This window comes from Seriola dumerili, unplaced genomic scaffold (assembly GCF_002260705.1).
Source record: "Seriola dumerili isolate Sdu_G_001 unplaced genomic scaffold, Sdu_1.0 BDQW01000226.1, whole genome shotgun sequence".
Taxonomy (NCBI): Eukaryota; Metazoa; Chordata; class Actinopteri; order Carangiformes; family Carangidae; genus Seriola; species Seriola dumerili.
This window is the reverse complement of record NW_019174481.1, coordinates 3,123,382-3,133,588: the sequence shown is the minus strand read 5'-3', so window position 1 is coordinate 3,133,588 and position 10,207 is coordinate 3,123,382.

Sequence of the window (10,207 nt, the reverse complement as noted above, 5' to 3'; positions counted from 1 at the left end):
CAACAAAGCAACTGCAGTGTTGTAGTACTAAAGAAGTGCAGCAGCCCCAAAGATAAAACAGCACACACGGAGAGAGAGAGAGACTGACAACACTATAACCGATCACCCCCATCATCAGTCACTCTCTCCTGCTCCTGAGGGCTTCATAGTGACAGCAAGTTTCCTTTCTGGGTAAAGTAAAAGAATGAGATGTGGTAATGGCTCCATGTTGGTGACGTCTCCATCGCTGCTCTAATTTGATGGGGATTGCTCCACTGTCTTTATGTCGTCACACTCCTCTGCGCCGCTGGTGGCGTTGCGTCGCTGCAACGTCATCATCCAGCTTTATCTGATTTTCTCCTTCCACCCACAGACGTCCAATCACACTGCTGCCTCTGCTGCAGCCTGCCAAGCTCATTACACTGGGGAGGCTAAAGCTCATTTACTCTCTCCACCCTCCCCTATGTTAGTTCTTTTTTCCTCTCTGGGTCTCTCTTTTGTCTCTGTCTTTTCTTTGTGTATATGACATTTTTACCCCTTTCCTCTTTTCTTTTCTGTTGATAGCTTTTTAAAATTGTATTTAATGGTGTCAGCTTATGAATATGGCTATTGTTTATTTTTTCCAGCTGGTATCTTATGTGAGGATGCCTGTTTATTTGAGATGGTCAACAATTGTGTGTATATTTAGGCCTACAATTTGGTCTATTGTACATGAGATGTACATAATAAACCCCAGGGGCTAACACATATCTGCTCCTCCCACATACACACACATGCACACACACTAAAACACAATTACTTGATGGGTGTTTTGTCATTAATACTTAATGATTGATATGACTGAACGCTCACATCCCACACATGTCCTACTGCATGTCAGTGTAGGTCAGCCGTGTGTTTGTGTGTTTGCATGCATGTGTGTGCATCCCACACATCTCCATCTTTCAGCTTGTCTCATATTAGAGAGCCTGGAGCTCACAGTACAGTGTAAGTGGAGAGCTCAGTGGCCGCCTCTTCTCTAAATGTGCTCCGTGTTTGAGTTGTGAATAAATGTGCTACAATATTTCTGATAGTTTATTCTGGCATTGAACTGCTTGGAAAAAAAAACAAACACTCAGACTTGAACTTGAAAAGGTGGATTTTGGATTTTTGAGATTTCTCCAGAAAATTTGACATAAAAAGAAGATTAACACTTTAATATAAATTCAAATGAGTTTTGTGTCTGAGTGCTTGTAGCCTGGTTTTCGTGCCAAGAGAAATCTCATCATCATTTTCCTCATTTAGAGGAAATCTCTCTCTCTCTCATTGAAGATGATAACTGGCTCACCATGCTCAGACAGAGAGCAGCCATCAGTGCTAATGGTCCTCCATGCTGCGTTTTTACATTATGTATCAGGTGCCAGCAGGATATTAAATGTTTTCATCATGTGAGCCACTACTAATACAACCACACAGAAAAGCATACAAGTTGTTGTTTTTTTTTTTAAAACAGATGTTTTATGTTTAGTATGTGCTGCAGTTGCCAAACTAATTAGTGTCTTAATTTCTGGATTGGGAACATAACAATATTGAAAATGTTCATCTAGAGCTTATACATGTTTATGAAAATGTGTGTGTATGTACACAGATGCACACACATGAGAAGTTTATCATTTCAGTGATGATTTTAATTCTACATTTTAAAGTTTGAAGAAAAATATTTGTATTCATGTGTGTTTCTTTAAAGGATGATTCCAGTTTATTTCAACCTGGTGTTTTTCCAGTGAATGTGGCTGCTGTGACTCTATGAGCTGTGATAACTTTGCACTCACCCCCTCAATTTAAATGCCACACTGTGCCTCGATATATGCTGTTTTGCACAAGTCCTTGTTTCCCTGAATTTCATAGTCACAATTATGGGATGTATGGCAGACTGTACGAAATAAACCTGAATCGTCCTTTTGATTAATGCTCATTTAAGTAATGGTTGTTTCTTTTCATGCTAATGAAAACAATGTGAACAACAATGAAGGCTAGTTTCAGTTCATTATGACTTAACAAAGTCACTGGGAGCAGCCATGTTGTCTGTGTACTGACTGTTGCACAAAGTGGCTGTGACAGGTCCAGGCACAGCTGTAACTTCTTCATGTCAGATGACAAACAGACTCTTCAAACTGAGAAGAATGTAAAGGAAATCTGTCTGTATTTGACCGCATGACTAAACCATTGTTGTTCCTACTTAATATCTTAAGTTGGTGAAGTGAACTTGTTTTCTCTTGTTCAGTCAACTTAAATCACCTGGTTTTACATTTTCAAAACTCATACAGTGACTTTATTGTGATTATTAGACAGGAGTTCAGTGATCTCCCAGGAGAAGTTTCATGTTTAAGTTGAACCAGTTTAAAATGATTTGCAGTGTGCTGCTCCTCATCCAATGAACTGCGTGGTGATTTTTAAAAAAATTTGATTTAGTCTAAAGACAACACACAAATACAATACTCACAAAATTAGTTTTTTCCTTTCTAAAAACTGTCATTTAAAGAAAAAACTTAATCTGCTGGGAACTGCTTGATAAAAATGTTCTGCCCATCTACAATGAACAATTCTTGCCTCATTTCTTTTCCTGATATTTAGTTTTACCTTGAAAAAATATCTCAGACAATAGCTACATGTCTTAGAGTAAACAATACGAAATGAAAAATACATTTAAACGTTTTAAAATGTGACATTGTTTTCAGTGTCATAATGGACTTTTCCATGAGACAGCAGCTTGTACCTGTAGCCTCACCTCCACACACACAACACAGACAATCCGCTGCCCACTCAGGTATTATTGATATGAAAATCAACCGTATTATTAGCAGTCATCTCACCTCGTCTGTCCTCCAACATTTAATGTTAATCTCATTACAGTGTCTTATAGTATCAGTTTCACACAATCCCAAGTGGCTGAAGACTGTGAGAAGACGAAATCACATTATGTACAGAATTTTCACAAGTTTGGTGAAACCAGGAAGATTAATAAAACTGAATTTAAAACCTGCCACATCAGCACTGAGTATTAGATTTCATATCTCTATAATATAATAATATAGTAACTGGAATCAGTCACATCATCTTTCATTGTGTGAAATGAAAACAATATTATGAGTTTTATAAAAGCGTATCAACACTATGGAGGTAATTGGTGAGAGTGGTGTGTGTACTTTCTCTTTTTTACTCTTGTGCATTTATTTCACTTCAACAATGCGTTGCTGAGAACCAGACAAAATGTCCTCACTTTCCAAATGTGTCCTCCCAATGTATAAAACTCAAACGCACGCACGCATGCACACACACACACACACACACACACACACACACACACACACACAAAATGCAGTGTTGGAGGCCAAAGGAACTAAAGTTATTTCCACCTGTAAAGCTACCGTAGAGCTTCTCACTAAAACTAAACTAAACTAAACTAAAACTAGAACTAACTAAACTAAACTAAACTAAACTAAACAAAGATTAGACCACAGACCTCATCTGATAAGATTTTTGCATTTGGATGTTTTAATATAGAGATTGTTTGAAACCCTTGACCAAAATAGTCAAACATTCTGTCACTGTGTTACTTATGGATGGAATTGTATTGAAAATAAATGCTTCCCCTTTTTGCTTGGGACCCACAGGAACACCCTCAAGGACCCCTGGGGGTCCCCGGACCCAACTTTGAGAACCACTGATCTAAGCTACCTGTTTGCTGGCTTCACTTCATAATGAAATGAACAGACAGATGTAAGAGTTGTATCAAGCTTCTCATCTAACTCCCTGTGAGAAAGAGAAGTTCCTGTAACAGTTCCTGTAAAGTCGATGAGAGGGTGTGTTGTTTTTGAAACTAAAAATTATTATTAGTATTATGACAAATATAACTCCTCTATCAGACATTTCAGTTACTGATCTGAAGGTGAATTTTAACTTATACTGGTCAGTCACTGTCATTTCAAACATACAGTCACAAGTGGTTTTTGTCTAATCAACAAACAGCACAGACACATGTGGATACTTTCTAATGAGCTGAGTCAACTCTGATCGTTTCAAATGATGAAAGCTACATTATCAATACCTCCCCAGAAAAGATCACTCAACTCCCAACTACAGCCTACAGCTCATGAGTAGATACTAAGCCACATCACAAAGGTATTAAACAGACTTCCTAACTGGAAAGAATGGATGTGAACTGAATCATTTTCACAAGCCAATTAAAAGCAGTTGGAGTCATCTGTTAAACAGAGCGAGCGAGTAACGACAGAGGGGCAGAGATATGGTGCCACTGCCAAACTAATTAATTGATAGAAAAATAAGTCGCTTATCTGTCATCGTTCCCCTGTGTCATCTTCATCCCTGCCGACAACGCTGCCAAGGAGCCATGTGACTCCACTAATTAAACTATTTGGACTGTGAAAAACCTCAGAGACACAAACTTCAGAGGGGTGATGCTGCAGTTGTGTTTTCGACTTCTCTTTTCTCTGGGATGATGTCTTCTGTTTGGTTCCCCTATTACAGTCAGTTAAAAATTTGAAATTGTTTTAAACGTCTCACGATTGTTTTTCAATTGTTTTTCTGCCTGCTGACAACTCAGCTGCCTCATTGCTGTAGACAGTGTCAACTCTACCAGCACCTCTGACTTATTACAGCTGCTGAACATGTCATTGACATCTGTCATAAGCACCCCATCAGGAGGAAAGAACAGAAAACACTATATACGGCCAGTATTGCAATTTATTATATCACTAAGTCACAGTTAATTAACTGTGTAATAAGACAAGGTTTTAATATACGGATTATAATGAACTAATTTTCTTGTTTTCAGTTGGTTTGTCAGTCACCAGCACTTATGTATTGTTTAATGAATATATTATATATTTATCACGGCTGATTTTTTAAGCTCTACAAGCCTAAATCACCAAATGAAAGGAGCAGGCTATTATCACAGTAGATGTGTTTCCATGGCGCTGACGTGATGGTTTGCTCAGAACAGTTATAACTTTGTTTTTGAGAGACGAAACATTAAAATCGGACATTACATAGGATTAGTCAAGGTTAAAACAAAATGAAGAAAGCAAGAGAATAAACTAGAGAGTTAAACACAATCATGAGACCGTGATTAACTCAGGGGTCAATGCATTTTAACAAACTATAGAGGAATATCGGTGCAAAAGTTAATTCCTGACCTTAGAAACAGTAGTTTGACAAGAAAGAAACATACAGTGGAAAGCCCTCTGTTGTCAGCTGAAGGAACATGTTTACAGTTAAAACTGAATCCAAACCTGGAAAAACAAGGTTAAATGCAATTTGCTATATCTTTTAGATTTTACTGATTCCGTCTGACACCCTCACTCTTTGTTATTCTTTGCTTTTCATATACATTTTTTAATCCATACTTCAACTTTTGAATCACCTCCAGCCGCTTCACTGGGATGTCAGCGTTAATGAGAAACCTCCCCGTGTGCCATCAGGCTCCATCTGTCTGTCTGTCTGTCTGCCTGTCTGTCTGCCTGTCTGTCTGCCTGTCTGTCTGCCTGTCTGTCTGCCAGGGGGAAGTTGTCCATGACACCATTTAAAGGCCTGGCACACCCAGCAGCGTCTATGCATGGGAAAGCCTTGTATGGGTGTGATGGTAGAAGAAGAAAGCAATGCATGAAAATATGACCCTCGGGAGGTATTTCCCTCACTCCAAACAGTGCAGTGTGATCAGTCAGTGGTACAACAGGTCCGTGGACTTAATGACCTCCAACTGTGAGACCTGAAAATTAGGGGAAAGGTGACTCTCTCTACACAAGCTGCATATGTTGGCCTCCCCAAATGACAGAGATCAACTTTTTAACTATGTAAACCACTAAACCTATAAATCACCTCCACGCTGCTCATAAGTAAAAGATGTAGGTTCTCAGAGGAATCTCTGCTGCTCACAGTCAGAATTTACAAAGAGAGCAGGGCTGGAGGTGAATGCAAAATCTGTGTGTGCACTGTTTGAATATGAAAATGTCAGTGTGCTGACATTGTGACTGTCTAACATACTGCATGTATCCTCGAGGCCTAATATAAATATATTTCTTTCCTCATAAAACATTTGCAGAAATGATTTCTCAATGCATTTGAAACCTTCATTGTTTACACCTGTTATTATCTTAATATTCTTTTCCACTGCCTTCGTTGGCACATTACTTTATTTCTTAAGTTATTGCTGTGTGCACACAATACTAAGAAAATGGGCACCACTCTTAAAAACACTGCTCTTCAATGTTACAAGTGTTTAAAAAAACAAACTCCACAGATTACTTTCAAAAACTGACTTGCCATTAAATAGGATGCAAAGACAAATGTAAATAGGCCATTAAGACATTCATGTTTCCCATTTGTCATTATTTTCATGATCTAAAGACCTTCCTCTGTTTTTGCACGTACTGTATATATTTACTGGGCAGACAGTCACAATATTTCAGCAAATTCCAGCTCCTCACACCAAGAACACTTTTAAATTAGTTGTCCCCCTCTGTCATGGTTTGCCCTGATGGACTCTTTATGTTTGAACTCGTTTGGACTCTCGGTTTGGACTTTTGATTTGGATTTGGACATTTCCTGTTTTATTTTGTAGTATAGTCCCTTGTGTGTCCTTGTTTGTTTTCACTTCCTGTCTTTGTCTTGCGTTTCCCTCCTTGTTTATTGTCTGCCCCGCCCTAATGTGTTTCACCTGTGTTCAATCACCCTTGCCTCCCTGGTGTCTATTTAGTCTCTGTGCTCCCACTTGTCTTTGTCAGTCTGTCTGTCGTCGTCATGTTGCAGTCCAGTTTGTTCTCCGGTTTCCCTCTGAGAAGTTTCCAGTCTGTTGTGGTTGGTTTTTGTTTCTACCTGTTTTTTTTTATTTCTTGTTTTGTAAGTCATCTTTTGTTATTAAATCACTTTTTCCCACAAATCCCCTTTTGTTGTCTGCATGTGGGTCCAACTATCCTTCAAATGTGACAGCGTCACCATCAGGGTGCAGTGGGTGCATGCAAGGGGCATTTAACCATCTCTCAATATCTGAAATGAAGTTTATATCTATTCAAGGCACCAAGTTTAACATTTGGGGAAAAACATATTTGCTTTCTTGCTTGAGAAGATTGATACCACTGCCACTCTCATGACTGTTAACGTAGGAAACCACAGCCAGCAGCTGGTCAGCACAAACTGGGGGAAGACTGGAAACAGGAGAAAACAGCCCAGCTCTAACCAAAGGTAACGACTAAATGTATTATTGTATGTAACTTATCTAATATAACCACTATCAGTGTTTATGTATTTGGTGCACCAACGGTTAACAGATTTCTTCTCTACTACGACTCCCACCTCCCTAACCAACATTGCTAAGAGGAATGGCTTTGCCGTTTTCTGGCGTGAAGCTGCATCTGGATGTAAGAAGCGATAAAGCTCCTTCAACTATGTGCATGTATAAGCTAAGTGAGGACGACACCATCTTTATATTAACAGTTCTGTGCACAAAAATAGAGATAAATCGTATCTCATTGCTTCAGAAAGGGATAAGTGCTTTTAATTTTTCAATACCCAACGATCCTGTATTACACGGGATACTTACGGTGTGGTATTGCTACTTTTAAACTCTAGGAATACTTCTTCACCATCCAATGGTGGAAAAGATGAGTATCTTTACTCACAAAATGACAATTTTTTTTTCCAGAATAATCAAGTTCCCACAATTATCTTAATTCAACCACTGTTATTTGCCAGTTTACTGGGGTCCAGGCTAAATGTGGCCCATTACAAGAGTCCTTCAATAAGGTTCACAGAGAGTTATGTGCCAGACTATTTCTTGGTCAGGCACAGTAACTTCCTGGAGTCTGAAGTTGACTGTCAACAGTCAAACCAAGACCCCACAGGTGCTAGTAGGTGGACAGATCAAAGCTACCTGCCATTTCCCCATTTACAGTCTTTGTGCTAAGCTAACCGGCTGCTGGTGGTAACTTCATATTTACTGTTTTCTCATCTAACTCTTGGCGAATGGTAAAGTAAAGATCATTTGTTTTAGTCCATGAGTATAAATTCACATGACTGACATTGTTTCAGTCTGGTTTGGATCCCGTTTTTAGCTGATGTAGCAAATGTCTACTAAATATATCACTTGGCGCCTGCTGCTTGTCTTGTATTTTTTGTTCTTATGATGAAGGGAAATCTCTCTCTGGCATCCTGTACCTTTCTTCTATCCCTTTCAATGCAAGCCCTTTTCCTCGAAAGAACTAATTGCCAGATAAAGTCTGAGATGTTCAGAAAAGGATTGGGTTGTTGTTGCAGTGGACTCGATGTCACAGTCTGCATTTGCGTTCTCAGATATAACAGGGTGAGTCATAAGCTATATTGTTCCGGTCTAGAAATAATGAGCCTTTACTTTACTCTGAGGAGATACTATAGTCTTTAGGTTTCCATATCAAAGCAGTGTGCAGGGTTTATTGCATACAGAAAAAGATGCTGCTCTATGGATGGAAATATATGCAAAACCTGGTTTGAATTTTCATTTGCGTTGTTGTAGCACGTCGTCTGCTAATCTTCAATTTAAGTCCGCTTTACATAGTTTCATTTTTACATATGCTGGGTTTATGTAGTACACTCTGCACTGTATGTTGCCAGTTTTAACAGAACGTGCGGAAAATTGTAAGTCAGTTTATATAATGAACAAAAATGGAAGACAAAAAAGAAAATGTATCATTTCATTTTGGTTTTGTAGAACATGAACCTTATAGACAAACCTCCACTTCCACAACGTAAAAGCCTTATGGAGATACCACATGCTCCGGTTCTAAAACTTTAAAACCAGAAGTGGAAATCCAGTCACTGAAATAAAAGCTTTCTCCTCATTACATTTATTTATTGTTGTTATTTTATTGTATTTGAGATAAACCAGCAGTGGTAGAAGAAGTACTCAGATGCTTTACTTTATTTAAAGTAAACATACATACCTTCATGTAAAAAATACTCTCTTACAAGTCCTCCAATGAAAACTCTGTTGGTTTTCTCTGTAAAAGCATTGCCAACGAAATATTTGAACAGTTAAAATAATCCTCCAGTGTAATGTTTTTAACATTATTACTGAGGCATTAAAAGTAAACAGCATTTTAATGTGGCTTGTTGAGTGAAGCTAATTTGAACTATTTCATAACACTATGCCTTCATGGTCCACCCCCACAAAATATATCTTTTCACACAATCCCTGATGGAACTTAGCTTAATTGAAATTTAATTATAAAAACATTTTATGAATTAATTTCACACAGTTATTGTCTAGTGAGCTCACACACAATGTTCAGCAGGGAGAGTTAACACCAGAGAGCATTCCTTCCTCTTCTTCACCATCTATCAAGTCCGTTCACTCCACAAAAGTAGTATTATAATATATATATATATATAATACAATAGTCCCCAGACCGTGTCCTATTTCTCTTTTAACATATAAGCAACATTTCCTTGCACAAGACTCCCACAAGTATTTTTAATTAATAAAGCATGTTCCTCAGGGCTATGAGGGCACACAGACCTCTTTTGTGCTATTCTGGAAAGTGTATTTTTATGCGTGTTGCCATTATGTACAGTAAATCATGCTGAACCACCTGCATCCACTAACCACCTGTAACTCAAAACAAACAGAGAGCATTAATGAAGGAGCATGTTTCTCGTACTTAAACAAAAGGGAAGGCAGGACTTCATCCATGATATGAGCCAGACGAGGACTGCTGCATTCGATTTACTTAACAAATCCTTTTATTCTCTTGACCCTCAATGAGAACTTAAGGGTTTAAATAAAGCTGCCACACACAAACTACATTCAGCAGAGGCGTTAAACTAAAATCGGGGAGAAGCTGTAGCTGCTCTTTTCCACCTTAGACTGCATATTAAAGAGGAACACGTAATTGGCTGCTCGGCTTGGAAGAGGCTCTGCACCTTCAAGTAGCTCTGCAGTCAAAACATTATTTAGCGGGCGCGGTTGTGCGGATGGATGGGGGAATGGTACGGTGGATGTGCCCTTTACTTTGACAAGATACAAGAAAGGTCTGCAGCTCTATTACTGTACAGAAACACATCATGGCAAAGGCTCCGCGAGAGGCAAGAAGAGACGGGAAGGAGGAAGAAAAGAGAAAACTGAGAAAGAAATAATGCAAATGTTCCTCTCATATAACACAATTTCAGCACATTTGCCCTTTGAGTTTGTGTTCAGGGG